General features: G+C 35.3%; 1 protein-coding gene across 7 annotated transcripts in view; it reads right to left on the reverse strand.

Annotated features, from left to right (window-relative positions):
* Positions 1-20142, reverse strand: part of NBEA (neurobeachin) — a 531270-nt gene that overhangs the window by 225827 nt on the left and 285301 nt on the right. The window lies entirely within an intron of this gene.

Genomic DNA, 20142 nt, shown 5'->3' on the forward strand with positions numbered 1-20142 from the left:
GGGCTTTGATACGTAGCGCTTCCCTTCAGGAGGGAACAGGGGAAGGAGCAGACGGGTATTTTAAAAAGTTGTGCTATGGCAATGTGAGCTGTGTATCACTGCTAACGCTTAAGGTATTACTTTTCAGAAAGACAGGACCTTTTATCACAAGATTTGATATTGTATTCACATGAACAAACAATGATTTCCAGAGATCATTTAAGAAACTGAAGGCTGATAAAATTACGGGAAATGACTATATATGATCAGAATGGCTTTCATCTGCATTTTGTTAGACCCAGCATTGATTTCACTTTTCAGCTGTGAACAGCAAGAGGCCAGCTGTGGCCAAGGGAGAGAGCAAGCAATGAACCAGGGTCACAATAGAGGCCGAGTTGTCAGAAAATTTAACACTTTTAATGACTAAATCTCAGCAAAAAATCTTCGAGTTACAACCATTTGAAAATTATATCCAGCGGGTCCCACAAACTGTCAGAGAACAGAAGATTTAATTTATGACAAAGTAAAACCTTTGAACTCTAGTTATGTGAATAAACAGCATTATAAGGGGAAAACAAACAAAGCAAGGAAAATATAAAATACATTGCCTTCAAGGCAGAAACAACTACATTTTACTTCGTATTCCCAGATGTGTTAAAGGGAAATTTATGACAGCATACTGAAAAGCAAGATTCCCATTGTGAAACCCTTCACATTTATTTAACTAAGCACAATCATTGAAAATGACCTTTATCCAAACCCTTCACAGCTGTCTTAAAATGATCTAAAACTATTGCCAGATTTTCTTTAACTAACATTACTTAACAAAAAGTCATTACCCCAGGGCCATATTACACTACTGGCAAGTAAACACAAATCCATTTTCAACAACATACTACGAAGTTTTAATGAAATATTGATAACAAATTGAAAACTCCCCATTAAAAAGGTGCCAAACAATACAAATCATCACAGATTTCTATTCTAGCAATAAATACAACTTCCTTATTTCTGATAACATATTTGTCACCTATTAGACGTACATGCAAACATAAAAATGGCTAACACTTAAAAAAATCCCTTACATTTAAAACTGTTACTAAATGAGGTGTCAAAATTATTATAAATGAAGCTGTTCTAGCAGCGTATTGTGAAAAGATACCCTCATCTGTTCTCAAAAGACAGCACATCCAGAGTGTACATTACTCTATAAAATTAAAGGGCTACTGATAATAAATTCATACAGCAGTTTTCATTGTGGTGCTCTAATAATTTACCAGTACGTTAATAATGTTTGATTCCAAGCCTTAAAAAGCAGTGTGTCAAAACAATGAACACCTTAATATTTCTCCTTTTCCTACATAAACACTAAACATAAAGATTAAGAGATTGCCGCAAGAGCTGGACTCCTGTGGGTCTAGGTCGACCGACAGGGGCTGGGGGACAAAAAAATAATAATCGTACTTGTGGATTCAGAACAGAACAGTTCAGTTTTTAAAATAATAGTATAGAGCCACAATTAAAGTGGGTGCATACTGTGGGGAGGAGGAAATGGACTTTATTAAAGGGCTGGTTAGTTCAGTAAATCATGGCTTTCAGATAAAGATGATTATGGTGGTTCCTTGGTGTGAGAGGGAGGTTCATTTCACCACCAAGTAATTATGCTGACCCAGAGTGTTACCATTTATCATGGCTGAAAGATGACACTCACTGTTAGCCAAGGGAAACTGCTAGTCAACTGCTTCCATCTAGATCAATACACTCCACATTTTTCTACAGCCAAAAGTAATTATACAACAGCAAACTTCACAATCAATACCTGCTCGAGCTAACTTATATTCTGCTGCACAGACATGAAGGTATGGCACTGTCAACTGTCACTGAAAACTACTGCATTTGACCCAGGTTAAAGGGTTTACCCCCTTTATTGTTATATAACGGATTTTGCTATCTATTTTCTGAGTAGAAGCAAATGTATCCTCTTTTCTCTGTTATTAAAAAAAAACGAGTAATCACGTGGGTTTTCAGGATGTGTTGCAACCTGCCGCTGAAACTGATGTTATCATTTCATAAAGTCTCACTTAACACAAAATAAAAAAGAAAATCAGTCAATTAAAGAAAAATCAATCTTCCTAACTACTGAAAGCTAAAATAGTTTCTGGAGCATTAGTTTCCAAAAGGCGCAGTTGAAGACCTGACCTTTGTGAACTCCAGAGATCAGAAAAGAGAGAAACATATATATCTGAAGTATTAAATCAATGTCCTTTTCAGTATTAAACATATATTCACGTTTGTTTCCACAGAGGTGCACATATACAACTACCAGCAAGCCAGCTAGTAGACAAAATTAGGCTTTAAGAGTTTAGATTTTGTTTCAAAATATATCTAAATGTCAGTTTTGACAACTGCTTTCAAAAAGGCAGAGCTTAGTCTTATAAACCAATCTAACACATCAAGCAAGGTTAGAGGGCATAAAAAAATCACTACTTCAGTAAAAAAAAAAAAAATTTGACATCCAATTTTCAAGTTGATTTATCAGTGGAAAGCTAAAATTGATAGTTTGCCATTACTGGGTAGCAGCCTGTCTAAGAAAGCTGTTACAAAGCCTTTCATTTTGATTTAGCCACATGGATCAATACAAACCTATACTGTTTCAATTTTACAAATATTGATTTTCTGATATAACCTCTGTGGGAGAACATTCATCACCTGCCATACTAAAAAATCTGGAAATTTATTTTGCAAACTTTGATTTTCAACAAAATATAGTGTTTTTTCTTCTTCTGTCTTCACTTCTGAGTGAAGTGAAATTTTTTTTTTCCAGATAACAGCTAATCACTGTTAAAATGATATTTTGAGTAATATATTTTTGTCTTTTCATTTCAGAGTCTGACTTACATTGTTAATCCTTTAACTGGATTCATACCAAGGAAGATCATGAAACTTCCCTTTATTTTTTGATCAAGTATCTTGAGATTCTTTTCAGTTTTCACAAATAGGAGGACAAACTAGAACTTCAAATGAAAATATTCAGTTATAGTGAATATTAAATTGTTACACTAAGTTGCTCTCCAAACCTAGAACCACTTAATGCTTCAAGGAGGAGGATTTTTTTTTCCAGATATCAAAGAAAAACTAATTCTTAAAGTAGAAACAGCTATTTTTATAAAACAAAAATCTTTATCCTATATTTACACAACAATACTATTTATACAAGCGCATTGGGTTTTATCTACCTTAGGCTTTTCTAATCTGCTTTTTGTGATATCTAGGAGCTCTGTTATTCCTCAGCATTCAAAACATACTACGTTTTCATATGTTATTTTGCTCATATGTAATTATTGATTTGTATGACAGTCCATTCAAACATAAAAATATTGAATTCATTTTAAAAATTGTGTATTTTTGTAAGACAATTTTTAATTGTACAGCTTTTCTTGTTCCAAATTATTTCATCAGTCCCTAGTATCTTATTCCATTAAAAAAAATCATTTACAAGTTTGAAACAATGACTTTTTTCACCTCCTTTCCCATTCCCAAAAAGCCCCTTTATGGGCTGCTTTAACAGGACCACAAACATTTCTGAGTGCCACATTGCTCTAGACTATCCAGTAGGGCATCAATACAGAAATACACCCTGGATAAACATATAAAAAATTTTTCTCAGCAGCATATGAGAAATAAATGAGAAAAATCATAATCCTATGCTGGAAGAATACAGTCTAGGGATGAAATTCAACCAACACCCAGGAGAGTTCAGATTAGTAAGTACATGCTAAGAACATAACACAATACAATTCAGATTAGTGATCACTAAACAAGACTGAAAAATTCCTAAATGATAAAGTTAGACACTAAGTAAGTGAAATTCCTGAAATAAAAGCAATATTTTCATAATGGTAAGAATATAATAAATCTGAAGCTTTATTGTAAATGTAATGTCATGAAACTAGGGTAAAATTTTTTTTGTAGACTTAGGGCTCAGTATGAATAGTCTGTCTATTTATAGAATACAGAATGTTATTTCTAGTGTTTGGACACTAACTGCGTCCAGTTCTGGAGTCCCCAACATAAGAAGGACATGGACCAGTTGGAGAGGGTCCAGAGGAGGGCCACGAAGATGATAAGAGGGCTGGAGCACCTTTCCTATGAGGACAGGGTTGGGGCTGTTCAGCCTGGAGAAGAGGAGGCTCCGGGGTGACCTTATAGCGGTCTTCCAGTACCTCAAGGGGGCCTACAAGAAAGATGGGGAGAGGCTGTTCAGGAGGGCCTGTGGTGATAGGACAAGGGGTAATGGTTTTAAAACAGAGGGAGGTAGATTCAGATTGGATATTAGGAAAAAATTTTTTACCATGAGAGTTGTAGAACACTGGAACAGGTTGCCCAGAGAGGTGGTGGATGCTCCATCCCTGGAGACGTTCAAGGCCAGGTGGGACGAGGCCCTGAGCAACCTGATCTAGTTGGAGATATCCCTGTTCCTTGCAGGGGGGTTGGACTAGATGACCTTTGAAGGTCCCTTCCAGCCCTAACCATTCTATGATTCTATGATTCTATGATTCATCTTCCTATGTGTACCTGAAATCAAATAATGCCAACATCAATATATCTGAATTTGTTACAAAAAAAAAGTGTCACAAATATTCTGTAAGATAGAGAATTGGGAGAGAAAACCACAGAAAAGAAACAAAACAATTTAACTGAATACAGAAGTAAGGACTTGCTAGCAAAATCAGATGTGCCATTTCATTCTGTTCCAAGAAATGCCAGAAATAGCTCTTAAGTACAATGGCAATGGTTACATGCAGTTAGAAAGGACTCTATACAAGCTATCACACAAACTCATCCTGTTATTCAGATGCTGATGCTGATTAAGATGCTGACAATTTTAACCATTAAAACAGTGAACAGTGAATCTGAGGCACAGTAAAAACTCACTGAAGAACTACACGACTAAAGTATGTTTAAAAATAAAGCAAACCAGAACATTAAAAACCTTTCTCTTAAAATGAGGTATTAATTAAGCACTATTTTTACGGCTTTTTTTTTCATCAACAGATCTCAAATCACTCTGTTAGCAAAGTACCATAATTCACATATTACAGATGGGGAAACCAAGGCGGATAGATAAAGACTGAAATGATTTATTCAGTGTTGAGGTGTCACCTCACTGGCACCACTGAGATTACAACTTCATTATTTAGGGCACAAAGTGACTGCTTTCATAGCTGAAGAAAGAATCTTGCTGTCCCATATAAACTGTACAGTGAATTCTAGAGGTGAGAGAGGGTGGAATGGATGGTATCTCTTGGTCAGAAGTGCTATGAATTGCTGCTCTGATTTATTAATGGCACTTACTAAATCCATTGTTCTCATAAATATGTGTATTTTCAACAAAGATTTAAAAACTATATGAAATTTGAATAACCATAATTCCAATCTTCCTGTATTATTCAGTTTAAAAAAATCCAGAATGATGAAAATATAATTATGTTTATTATGTAACAAAAATTTATCTCAGTGCAAAATAACATTTAATAATTTCTGAAAAATAATTTCCTCCCTAACAGGACTGTTTCGTTTCACTTTTTTTTTTAGGGGAAAAAAAAGGTCTGTTGTGGTTTCTAGTTTGTTTTCTTGAGTTATTTTTTTGTTTTGTTTTTTACTGAATGAAGAAAGCAAGAAAAAAAAATCCAGAAGCAAAATATCTTGTTGACACTTGGGCTGCCATCATATAATCATAGTAGCAAATAACTAAAATGACAGCATTTGTAGTGAATACATTTAAAGACTCTTTCTTCTATTGAGGCTTCTCTGTATCTAACTATTCAGAACAAGAAGAGAATGACCTTCTGAAAAGTAATGATGGTGATTATCCATATAATGGTTGTAACATGCAAATATACAGCAGCCATGTAAAGGAACAAAAATCAGATAGCAACTTCACAGTGCTTAAGGGCTTCATATTTTACAGCACCAGCATTAATGGAAAAGTTAATGTAGCATTGAATAACAGTGAGTTGCTCAGCTGCTGCTACTGCTGCAGAACATTTAGATCATGGAAATAACACACCATTTTTTCCCTCCTATTGCTTTCTTGACCCACAGAAACAACTCTCACTCACCACCAAAATTATATGCAAAATATTCCTGCATTACTCAGTTGCTTAAGAAATATAAGCAAGTATATAATTTGTAAGACCAAAAATGCAAATAAATAATTAAACCACAAGACTCAAAATAATTAAGCAACAATGCTGAAGAAAATCTCAGAAACTATTCTCTGTGACTTAACTCGTGCAAACACATGCATGAGCACAATCACTTAATGCAGTACACAAAACGAAACAGCATTTTGCAGTATTTTATCTCTTAATTGCTGATCTTAATACATGAAATATCCAGATAAACTATGTATGTTAAATTCTCCAGTTTTCCATATACTAGAGAGTAAAACCTACTGAGTACAGTAGTACTGTACAGTCAGTACAGTGTCATTTAAAAACTTTTCATTGATCCAAGTCTACAGGAAAGTTTCAGAAGGTAGGCAACACCTAGATACTGTAAACAGAGGAACATAATTGGCTCTAAATTGAATTGAACAACAATTGTGTTTAGGGAGAAATCTAAGGAAGGGGCTGCAGACCCTACAACTACAAATCCTGTACACCATGTTCCCCCTTTATAACTGGCTGGTTTAGAAAAGAAAGAAATAGAAAAGAAAATAAATTACTTTCTTTTTAAAAAAGAAAAATAAAGAAAGTTGTTATGTAAATATAGAGTAAATGTTGGAATATACCAGCAATCTTTCTCTCCTTTATAAATTCAGGTAATGACTCTAAGAGTTTTGCTTCTTCTTGATGTGAACTGTAAAATGTGATGACACACCAGAGTTTAGAACTTCCATCAAGGAAACTAGTCCTTCCTGAAATTCATGAAAATCATTCCAGCTCATAAAGGAATTCAAATTTTAATGTTTTTGCACTGATGTTAGACTAGTAAAACTTTTTGATTTTGTTGCTGATTGCCTTTTTTTGCCATCAGAAGGAAAACTATGTGAAGAGTGGTGAGCATGGTTTTGAAAAGGGAGAAGATTCACCTGCTTCTTTTCTGCTCTCAAAATAACCAAAAAGGTGCTACTAATTTGAAATTCAGGCAGCTCAGAAAGTAAGACAATTGCTTGACTGATACTTTATAGTTTCACTGTTGATGCCAGACATGAGAATAAAAGTTGGGGAGGAAGGACCTTTCCTTTCAGATCTTTCCAAATTTGGTTGTCTGCCAGATCTAAGGTTTTAGAACTCAAAGGTTTTAGATAATGACTCTTCAGTCACACCTACAGCTGTTTCTCAGTCAGATAGCTTTTGTCAGGTCTTATGGAAATCTTCCTCTCCCTATTCAACTGCTCCAGGTGTCCAAGTGACTGCAGTTTCTGGAACCAATATCATCATTCAGTTATATGTATGCCAATTATATAATTCACTGACCTTTATGCTTCTCTAATGTCTGTGATGATATTAGCTATGAATTTCTAATAGGGTTGAAAAAATACCAGCAGAAGATATGTGTCTTGCCTTTATAACTGGTAATATCAACCGGTACGGAGAGAAAAACAACAAAAACTTCTGAGTATTAGAGCCAATGGAGGATCTAAGAAGCCAGAAGCCAAAAAACTATTTTCTAAAAGCTACCTCTAAACCTGCTTGTGATTTAGCATCTTAGAAATGTTTTGGAAACCATGAAAGACAACAGGAATCTGTAGAAGTTTTCTCGTCAGGGAATGTCCATTCTGGCCTTTTAATTTTTACAGCAGAGATTTTTTCTAAGGAATGTATGTCTTTTAGAAAAAAGTAGCATTACAACTTTACTGCAAGGATTGTGAAAAGTTGAATTTAACAAAAGAAGGGGAAAAATAAAAATATTTTCTTAATCCTAATACTAAAGAACAAGAATTTAGAAGTAATTTTTTTTTTTTGGTGTACACAAATTGAGAATTTATTGATTACTTTTAAAGAAGTGGAATCATAGAATCATAGAACCATAGAATGGTTTGGGTTGGAAGGGATCTTAAAGATCATCTAGTTCCAGCCTCCCTGCCATGGGCAGAGACACCCTCCACTATATCAGGTTGCTCAAAGCCTCATCCAACCTGGCCTTGAACACTTATCCTCTGAACAAATATTGCATTGAAAGAGCCACCATTAGTAATTTGTCACTGTGTCAGTGAAATAAAGGAGCTATTCTAGTACTTTCAGAATAGGACATTCCTAAGAAAAAGTCTCTGTTCAAAATTTAGTGGTGTCCAGCAGAATCTTTTGAGCTTCCCTGCAGAGTTGGCAATAACACCTTTTTATAGCTGAGCTAAAGACTATCAAATGATCCAGCTATACAGGGAAGACCAAAGTCAGAACTCAACATATGACCTGTAGATTTAACTTCTGCAACACACGCATTAGAAATAATGATGCATGTGGCCTCCACTGGATGTCCATTCGGAAAGAAACATGTCTGTTTTCTTTCCAGAGAATAGAATACATTCATCACCAAACAGGAGCAGCAACATACACAGTATCATTAGTCCAAAAAACAAGTAGAAATCTAAGTCTGAGTATATCTGATATGCTAAAAGATCATTTACAATAACGGAAAAACATAATTTGTATGTAAAAAGTAGTTTAGTTGTTTTTAAAGACAATTGGTAATATTCCTCTAACACTACTGAATTGTAAATAAATTCCAATCTGTCTCTTGCACAAATTTTAATACTTTGGTTTTATTTCATCAGGCCTCAAACATTCATAACATCTTCTTTGTTAAAATTTAACAGACAGTGTAGTTTTCATTGAGGCCATTATCAGATAAATTGGTGGCCATTCCCACAAATTTCCAATCACAATTTTTCTACATTTGTAATTCCAAGACTGTTAAAAATGAACAGTAATGTATACTTGCGGAATAATTAAACAGTTTGTCTGTCTGGGTCCTCTAAGAGTATACAGAGATTTTCATTAACTCTTCATGATTATCTCAAATGGAAAGACTATTATGAAAGAAATTTTTTTTTCTTATTCAACTTGCCTGGCATTTTGCCAAATAATGTGTGGGGGTTTTTTTATTATTATTTTATTTTCTCTCATGCTTCTCAGTGGTACTTAATTGAGGTTAAATCAGAAAGGATAGCAGATTCCATTTTTTTCTGGTGGATACATATCACATCCTGTTCCTGCTCCTGGCTGCTCTTCTTTCCTGACCAGCTTCACTCCATTAATTTTCATAGATTTTTAGCCCAACAGTTCAGTATGAAACTCTACGACTGAAAATACTGTCTGAAGTTCACTAAATAAATTTCCTCTACTATTAAGCTGTCATCAACTTTGAAAACATCACTTTTTATTCAAGAAAGCACAGGAGGTTGGGGCACTATTCAGTGTAAAAGACTACTGTGTGTCTGAAAATAATGCATTGTTAGCTAATAGAAATCGGAAACATGAATGTCTATAAATTAAAAAAATTTCAAAAGGAACATTTTTTAAATAATATCAAAACAACACTTCCACACACCATGAGGCAAATATATCATGCTTTACTTTCCTACATGTTTTCACATAAAACAAGAAATATTATGCATAAAAATTAAGGCCCTCTTATGGCAAAGCATCCCAAAGGCTTTAGTAGTATTTCTAAATTAGGTCTAAGAGATGTCAAATTTAGCTTCCTCTTTATGTATGTTTTTATTGCTTCCTACCATTAGTGCAGCCATAACTTCTAGTAAATCATCAAAAGAAATTTCTTACATATTAATCTTTCCTAAATTCAGATTGTGACTGTAACAAAACAAAAAAAATTCCCATTCAATAAATATAATTTGCTATCAGGAGAGTAGAGAAAAAAATAATGGGAAACTGAAAAATAGGTAAACAAATTTTAAGAAATAAATTAATTTTAATTTTAGTCTATTGGCATTGTGTATACAGAATATTTTTTAAAACAATGGTTAACATTCTCAAATTGAAGAGCAGAAGTACATGTGGCTTATGCATTTTTTTGTGGATTTTCTAATAATCTAGACAACTGGATAGTTTGCTACATTGTTGGGTTTTAAAATGGCTCAGCGCTATTGAATGTTTAAGAAAAATTTATGGCATAAGGCAGTATATTCCTGAAGCTGAAACAATCATTAGACTCTGATGTTCATCTATTTTATTGAACTACCCGCAGGGAGCTTTATGGGCATACTATCATGTCAAGGTCACAGGATTAAGTGAGCAGTGATGACAGTAAACAAGCCTTTTCTGTATATTCTAAAGGGTCTTACTGAGTTACTTAAAATGCCATAAACATAAATAGTCTCCTATCTCTACAACACATCCATGACAGATGACTTCAAAATATAACACTCTTGAGCAATGGAGCTTTACAACCGGACCAACAGCCTATATTATTGACAACAGATATCAATATGCTGGGGAGCACAACTATTGGGAGAAGCTTGCAGTCTGTCATGGTCAGATATTTTACGTCTGTAAGCGTACAAGAAATATATCTACATATACATCAAACTTCTATGTGAACAGATACTACTATTGAAAAAACCCAGAGCTTACAGGTTAAGAAAATACATGGTTATATAGAAAAATAAATATTATAATAACAAACATATCAAATCTTACTACACGCCAAGTAAAAACAGATAATAAAACCAAACCTACACAATACTTTCAATATTATCTTGAATGATTTAATTACTCTTTAGAAGTATACTGTGCATTACCATATTTATTAATTAATGAAGAAAGCAGTGTAATCAAGCAGAGAAACCTCTTTCAAGTCATGTGAAGTCTATGACAGACATGGCGTTCCTGAATCAGTCAAAATAAACCTGTGTAAACTTATTTCTTTACTCTTTTAAAAAATAAAAATCAATCAAAAAAACCCCAGCAGTGATCAATTGAAAGAGAATCAACTGAAAAGGAATATTTTTCAGAAATCAGAAAAGTGAATTGTGTAAAGATGATCTTCATAGTTTAACATCTGTGAACATACAGGCTGTGCTGACAAAATGCATACTGAAACACCAAACCCAAGGAACGCTCCTGCCAAACTATATTAAGTAAGAAGGAAGGGACAAGGCTCTGGTTGCAGGCCTCTGTGTCCAACAAACCACGTTTCTCCTGTATATCTGACAACCAGACCTCTCATGCGGTGCTTGGGAGCAACAGTTGCATACCCACTTGCTTGTCACTCCCCTTGTCACGCAAGATACGACTCTAAGTAGATTAGAAATTACTGCAGAGAGAGCGAGAAGAGATAAAGTGAAAGAGGCACAAGCACAGAGTATTTCTGGTTAATGGTAAAGGTATAAGAACAGAACAGACACTGCTGAGAGATCTTTGATTCCCTCAAACATGGGACTACGAACCGAAACAAAAACTGCTATGTAAAGATAAAATATTTTCTCTAGCATCAGATGACCTGTATGATTGATGCATGGACTTAAAGTTCTAAACTAGTTTGAAGGAGGATGATGTTGTATTACAGGGAAGCAAAAATCGGGGGAAAAATAAATCACTCTGAAGGTTATTTTTTTTTTTTTTTCATGAGGGAAGAGAAAAAAACAACAAACTGAGGAGACAAGAAAAATGGATCAGTCTATCACATATCTTAGCTGATTATACACTGCTAGCAGGAAAATGACAAATACAGGAACTAAGAAGTAGTAAGAAGTCTTAGTATCCAGAAGACAAAACTTAGGCTGGCATCATAGAAGCTTGCCAAAACAAATCAGTATTTGTTCCTGTGAAAAGCAAGAAAGTAGTACTTTTTGTATAGCACATAATAGTTTCCTTCCTCTGAAGTTCAGAAATAGGCATGAAACATACTTATTGAAAGTGTGGACAACGTCTAAAGGAAAAAAAGTTAGTATTGCACTTTGAGATATAACAGAAAAATCTCTACCATCGTGTCTGAAAGAGGATGGATGCAAGAGATGTTTAGAACACCTAAAACTAAATAACTAACTGAATAAAGATCAAACTTGGTGGTAAAGGGCTCGTTCATTGAAACAATAAATCTTAAAAAAAATATAAAAAGTATAAAAAGAAAAAAATTATAAAAAGATATGTTTTGTATACATGTGTATGCTAGGTTGAAAATCAGCTTAAGTCAATTTGATGTTGACTAGTTCAAGGTTTTTTGTAGAATATCTAAGAGGAAATATATCTAGAGTGAAAATAGTTACTGAAACAGAGCTCATGTTTCCAAGGAAAGACCTTAAAGCTACAGAATAGCCAAGTTGAAATCTCCTAAACTTAGCAAATTGGTAGATAACCTCTCCTTAAAATAAACCTTCCACAATTTCTAAAACCAAAATTACTTATACAACACCAAACAATTCTGATGTTGAAGGAAGATAAAATACTAAAATACCAATGTGGTTGTAGTCAAGAGCTCTTCAATAAATTCACATAATCATAAAGAAAATGTAGCAAGTAAAAAAAAAAAGGAGGAGGAGAGGGCAATCCCCGATCACTTAGCAGCTCTCTGAAAGTTTATGGGAGATAGGTGTGATTCCAGATGACTGGAAAAGGATGCGATGTGGTCTTAAAAGGGGAAAAACACACTAAATGCATTATAAACTAATGTTTTCCATTGATACATGCAAAGATATTAGAAGAATTTATCGATCACTAATTAATATAAAACAAAATAATGTGGGTTTATTACGAACAAGTAATTTCCTTTACACATTTGCAATTTATTTGTTTATTAATCTATAGCTCAATCGAAATAGTGAGCTTTTGACACAAGAGTATGTACTGTTCACATAGACTATGAGAAAACCGTAAAAATATAATAAAGGAATATATGAATGGTTAAAATCTGGATTTTTTTTTATAACAAGTATTAAAGTTTTGTGACTAGATTTGGAATATTTTCAAGTGAGAGACTGTATGGGTTGTTTCCTGAATTCTGCTGTATTAAACATTTTATTACCAACTTTGATGAAGAATCAGAGAAAATCCACAATAAAACTTGAGGTGACAATGAGCTGTGAGAATTGTAAGAATAGCACAGGAGAATAATAATTCAAAATTACCTTAAAAATCTGTAAGATGAAAGAGAGACACAAGTCTTAAAAATAATTAAAAGCACAGATACAAAACAGCAAGTGATTGTCAATTAGTAGAAGGGAGTAAGAGTCTGCAGCCTGGTTCTGGGAAGTACTGAGCTTACAATCTCATTTTAGGATGCATTAGTAAAGCTATAGCATGAGACAACTCTAGACGTGCATTGCTGAGGGCTCACCTGCAATCAAGTGCCCAGATTGCAGCACCTCTTTCTAAGGAAGATGTAGACAAACTGCAAGGAATCTGAAGCAAGATATCAACATTATACAAGATATAGATAGTTTATTCAGAAAGGAAGACTGAAAAAAATGCGTTTGTCTAGTCTAAAGTCAACAGCCTGAAAGGAGAGTATCAGCTTCCAAAGACTTTGAGATGGGCTAGGTTTAAAACCAGGTATAATTAATGTAACTTGTAGCAAAGAAAATGATCCTGTAATGTACATTCAAAATCAAATATAAAGCTATCAAAGACATAGAACAGGTTTTCTAAGGTGTTTGTAGAATTTCACTCTTCTCCTCTCAGAGAAAGGGGGATGCAAAGCATGTGATAGTGATGCATCAGACTACACCTGTCTCAGTGGCTGAGGATGATTTAATCTCCAGTTCTTTTCCAGACCCTACTCTGAACGTCTCAAAGTATTTTACAAATATATGGTTAGACTTAAATATATTTCAAATTAGAAAGTACAAGACACATTGAGGTTTCGAGAGGAGGGGAATCAAAATGGCTCCACTGGGTTTTCAATTCTGGTTAAACTTTGCCTTTCTGATGTTTCCAACAAAAATGTCTCAGAAGTCTGTCAAACACTACAGATATTTCTCTTTGAAGAAATCTAATCTCCTTTGAAAGAGTCTGAGTGAGTATTAGATGGACCTATCATGTCTGCTTGCACTATGTTTCTGTTTCTTAACTTACTTCACTTACAGTTGAAGACAGGTTACAGTGCTAGATGGACCTGGTCTGAACCCATATGGTTGTCCTTGTGACTGGTGTCCTAGAAGCTGAATGGCTGCCTGTGTACAATAGCTCTACAGCTAGACTTAAGAAGGAGCAGAAGTCTCTCGTGCTTTGTTAAGGTTGGCCTTCCTCTTAATATATGTATACTTCAAAATTCCCTTGTTACTGTTACAATAAAAATATATAGTAAGTTAGCTGTATGCAATTTGGATATATATTCTGATTGCTGTTCCAGTTAAAGACTCTATTGACATCTAAAGATCTATTGTTTCTAAAGCCTAAAGAAAAACAACATTGCCACACTTTCCTCTTTGTGTTTGCCATGAAGCAAAAGGGGAAAAACAAGTTTTAGGCAGAAACAGAGAACATATTGAAGAGAAATGAAAAAAACAGAGTAAAGAAGAACAAATAATTCTCTTATTGCAGAAGTAATAATGTGAAAGGAAATGCAGAAGTCTTCCTTCCTTAATATGAAATACAATGTATTGTAATTCCTAGAGATAAACAAGTCTTTCTGTAGAGTTGAACAAGACTTCTCTGAATACCAGGCATTTCCCAACATTGGAAAATATCACCTCTTCCCAAAGAAACTATTTTCTTCAGAGGTTTCTTCCAGTCGTTAGAAAAAACCCATAGTGAACAGCACCACAGTTCAAAACCACTGAGTAACCTCGCACAAGTACAGAACTGAATAAATCTCACGTAAGCAAACTGCGCACTCACTCGTACAGCCCATCTCCGGTTACACAATGCTGCTTTCTTGGCAGGTATCTCTATGCTGCAAATAGCATCCTACATATAACTTCCTATTATTAGAAAATGATACAGAATACTTCTATCCCCCTTTTCCATTGGGCTCATCAAATGCCACCGCACCATTAGCAAGAGCTCCTTCAAATAGTATCTGCCTTCCATTACAGTGGTAATCAATCAGGTAGGCAGGAAGGAAGAGGGTACGCAATGGGTGGAGGATGTAATACAATGGGTGCAGAGCAGCAGGAGAAGCACAAAGTTGAAAGCATAGTAAGAAAAGTAAAAAGGAGATTGAAATAGTAAAATACTATGAAAGAGTGATCAGTTTAGAAAAATAATCTCACTCACATTTATGTTTAAAATCTGCTACAGAAGCATGACTAATAGTGGACCTAAAACGTGAATATTGCAGACACATTTGCTGATCTTAAGGTTTCTCAAGTAGTGTAGTTAAACAAAACCAATAGAAGACAGAGAAGCATTTTCTTAATGTTTTGTTGTAATGAAATAATCTCAGAACTAAATATTTGGAACTTGTAATTGAGATAGCTAATGAATGAGCTAAAAAGTGTGCAGGTTCCATAAGAGCAATCTGGAAGGATCTATTCTGCAAAAAAGAGATTCCACCAATTCCAGAAACATACAAAAATCATAATTCTTACAGAGTATGTGGAAAAATGCAGAACCTTAACAGGCCCTCTAAGAATAGACATGTCAAACATACTGCTGGATCCAGTAGACAGGATCTGGTCCTACATCTTTTCCACTGTTCTAAAGCTCCCTTTGTAATTTATGTCTTGCAGTTAAAATGAGCCAGAAATGAATGAATAGCTAAACCAGATGAAGCTGATTTGCAGTGGGGAACAGAACAGGTTCTGTGTCTCTCTGAAGTTCCTAAGACACCAGCTAGCATAGCGATGGAGTCAGAGCATGCCAAAGGTTGGCTGTAAGGGAAACTCCTTCTTACTGAATTCCTGTGTTCTGGTCTCCCTCACTGTAAACTGGAAACATTTGGTTTAGAAGTAATGTCATTCCAGAATCGGCTTATTCAACTGCCAAGCCCCATAGGCTCAGAAAAGGGGAGTTCTCCTCTTTCCACTCTCCCCTGTGGCCCCCAGCAGAACCTAATCTCTGCAGAAGCACATGCTGTAGTGAGAGGCAGAACTATCTGTTTGGCAAGAAACTTTTTATTTCCAGCCTGTCTCCCCAGACGAATTTGGTCTTCACCACAGAATGAGTTTGACAGCTCTGCCCTCCACCATGAATGATTAATTTGTTATGGGTGTCTAGTTTAACCAAAGATGGATTTGAACAGAAAAAAAGCCCTTGTATACTTGCTATTTGGTAAAGCTGCTTTAATGTAGGTGGAACCTCCTTCATCAAATCATGGAAAGCAAGAGAACCAAGTCTCATTTTTAAATGTCATTTTTCTCATTATAGTAATCCTCCTGTGTATATCAAAACTGATCATGTGAAAATATCTATGACAAGCATTTCATATTTAGATTTAGAACACAAGCTGGAAGTCAGAGCTCTTTGTATTGCCCTAGATTGCCTTAAATCTATAGAAACTGTAAGGTAGAGCTATATACACAGTGTCCTTGAATAAAAGTTTCTGAAAAGTTACGATATCTGATTAAACCAAGACGCTGAAATAAGAGAATGCTCCAGATAAACATGGTAACACATTATGGCCTAAAACACAGGCATACATATGGCTGATAAGGAATTTGAACTGAGTGTACAGACAGGTTTCACTAAATTTTTTTTCTTTTTTTTTTTTTTTTTTAAGAAAGATGCGTATGGGGAGAGAAGCAGATGGGGAGGAAGAGAAGCACCATATGAAGCTGACAGAGAAGACAGAAGGAAGCATATGTTGTGACATGAAGACTATAACCCTGAAAAAACTAAGGGTAAGTGCTGGCTTAAAGAAGCTTTGAACGCTAAGCTATGAAACACTGATTCTTCCTGAGTTCAAGGAAATAGCATGTTACATATTCACTCTGAATAAGTGGCAATGCATCAAAGAAATAACCAAATCATCAATTTCTCATCCAAATAGGAAAAACATGCAGAATTGTAGTTTTGATATAACACTGAAATTAAAAAAGGGAAAAACAGTATGTTTAGGGTAAGCTATTACGAAGATACCGAAAAGTGTCAAATTTCCAAAATGAGGAAAACAGAATTATTTTGGTTTAAGGGCACAAACAGGATTTATAATAAAATAACGAGATTTATTTTGAAATCCATTATTCTTTGTCTGAGATATGTAGGAGAAAATAAGATGATTCAATAATTTCCTTTTGTTTTAGAGGAGTTGATGCTCATACCTGCAAGAAATCGAGCAAAAGAACCCTGGTTTCAACTTTAAGAGGTGAAGGGAAAATATTTGTGAAGGGGGAAAGAAGTTAACATTAATAAGCAATACATAATAAAGTTTTTTTCAAAACAAGGAGATGAAAGAGTGAACAGGTTCTCAGACCAATTCAAACTGTACTGATTGATTATTGTATGGACAGGGATAGCTTGTACAATGTTACTGTGTTGGTAGGCATTCATTGAATTGCATATAATTAATTTCTCCTTCATAAATGAATAGCTAATTAAGAAGGTAATTGAAATGCAAGTCACCTATGATATTATGTTATTTCTAATTCAACTATCTTTATGTAACTATAATCTAACTTGGAATTTTCATATGGTATTTCATTGACTCACACCATTCAACTTCATTCTTGTTTCTTCAGACATTTTGAGAAGAGTTTATGATATTTAAAATTCGTAATTTAAAAATACGATAGAATTTCACTCATCAGACCTCTCGTTTTTCCTTCCACTGCTAAGTTTCCATGTTTCTTAATAGTCTCTTTGTTTCTCTAAGGAACAAAGAGTAAACTTTGTGGCACCTAGAGATTAAGCACAGTAAATGCTGCTTGCTGCTTTCTGCAAAAACCGTGTACGCAGATGGAAAAGCTGGGGAAGCTTACAAGCTCATTGTGTTGAACAGCAAACATAACAAAAAAATTTTGCTACAGCTGGGTCACAGTTCATAAAATGAGACCTTAATATTTTATAACGCGAGCATTTATGTTAAAGAACAGAAAAATTGTTCTTTACCTTGAAGAGACCACAAAACCACACATACATGTACTATATGCTACAATTACCAGTAAATCAGTAGCTGCAGATTATGTATGTGATAGAGAACTGAAGCTTTTAAGAATTACACCTATCGTCCCCCAATAGTTTCTTACCTATCTTATCCATTCTGGGTGTCAAAGGCATGGCTATTGCCCAAGTATTTATCATGCAGAGGCAGTTGCCTGTTTCTTCCCCTGCCCCTCCTGGGTCTGAGAACAATCTCCCTAATTCACCATTTCAAGGAACGATCTCCAGTGCAAGAGATGGACAGGGGACTCACAGTGTGCCTTCACAACTAAGAACACTCTCCCCAACAGAAATAATGGAGTCACTACACAGGTCTAGAGGGCTGGAGTGTCAAAGTATTGTTTTTTTTAAAGTAGTTCTGTATTTCAGTCAGCAAGTACAATTTTAGAACTCATCTCAATTTCCATCATAGAAAGAGTAGTTCCTCCAGAACTACTTAATTAACAACAGGTTTTGCCTTCTGTGCCTAAGCAGTTTAATGAGACCCCTCTCAACTGTCCACACTTGAAGCCTTTTACATCTGCCCAGTGAGAAGCAGTGACCTTGGTCCTTAACAAGGCTCAGAGGGTCTCCTGTTGGGCACCTCCCCCTACCTGCTGCCATCCCGGGCCTTTCCATTCACAGCCCACCAAGTCTCATGACAGAAGGTGCACTTGTGTGGTGGGTCACGCAGCTGCCACGACACAAGTGGTGAGACCTGCAGTGCAAAGCCATTTGCCTCCTGATCGGCTCCTGCAAATGGGGAACCCCACCCAGAGACCTCCTGCTGCCGCCGTGTCCCCCCTTTTCCAGGGTAAGCAGCTAAAATACAACCCAGCCAACAGCTGCACCCAACGCAGCGAGCACTGAAATGCAAAAGCAGCACTGCAAGTAATTGAGAAGCAGGCGCATCAGGAACGTGGCATGACAGGAATAAAGAGTTTCTTTTGCTTGATGTAAGAAATCTGATAGGTTTGTCACAGATGTCAAGCTGCTTCATGGCCCATCAAAAACTATCATGGACTGAAGACCAACAAAAGCTGCAGCAGTGGTCTGTTGCCATTTAGTATGCCATCAACAATCCAGGAGAGGAAAGTTATCTGGCCCAAAGAAGAGATGATCTCCTGAAAAAGTTAGTTACCAGGAACCGACTTAAACCTGCAGAGTGTCTGCAGCCATTCATGAACCTGAGCAATAACATTACTCAAAAATTCAAAGCCACTAAAAAGACTGAAAATTTCACCTATTTTCATCAGGCTCAAGTCTCTAGATATACAGCTTTAAGTCTGAACTAGAGATGACATGAGTGTTCAGTATGGATTAAGGCTGCTTTGAATTAACCATACCACAATCTTCTACATGTCATTTTTGTAATTTCCACCAGAATGTCTCTGGTGTTAGACTACAGAATTTCCATAAGACTGAATTTCTACACTTTCTATCACCTTAAAAAATAAATACATCTCCATCATTATCAAGGAAATAGTGATTTCTTTGGAAGATATTAGGATATAACGATGATTAACATGAAAAATGACACTTTTTAAACACTGTATAACTGCAAGAACCAACTAGACTGAATGACAAAAAAGAATGAACAGGGTATGTGGTATTTATTAAACATTGTTACTGATATGTCAAATTAATTACTTTACGACTTTTCTGATAAGCTTAAGCTCTAGCTATGTATTCAAGCTACATTCAAATACATTTTTTTGAAAGGCAATATTTATCTAGATAAAAGGTTTTGTACTAGTCTATCAGTCTCAACCAGGCCTTTACTGAAAAATTTCAGAGCTGAAATGGAACTTTCTGATCTGCTCTGCCTGACTCAGAGCACACTTAAATAGAATTTAAGTAGAAAATTAAACTATAAAAATTTGGATATTTGGAAGCAGAATTTCCTTGATTTGTCTTGTTTGAGCTGTTCCACTCTGAATAAATAATCAAATATTTGTGGCTAAAATGCAAAAAGGAGAGACTTGGCAGTCTCCAGTTTTGCAGACAGGGCACTCATATGGCAGACGCAAGTTCAAGACCTTGCTTTGAACAAAGGAAAGGGGCAATTTAAGCTCAAGTCTTCCACATGAGGGTCAGCACCTTAGCCACTGGCTACTGTTGCGATTCATTAGAGCAAGGCTCTGTTTTTTTGCATGATATATGAAAACGTTTAATTTCA

The sequence above is a fragment of the Tauraco erythrolophus genome, chromosome 1, assembly GCF_009769465.1.
Source record: "Tauraco erythrolophus isolate bTauEry1 chromosome 1, bTauEry1.pri, whole genome shotgun sequence".
In the NCBI taxonomy this organism is placed as follows: Eukaryota; Metazoa; Chordata; class Aves; order Musophagiformes; family Musophagidae; genus Tauraco; species Tauraco erythrolophus.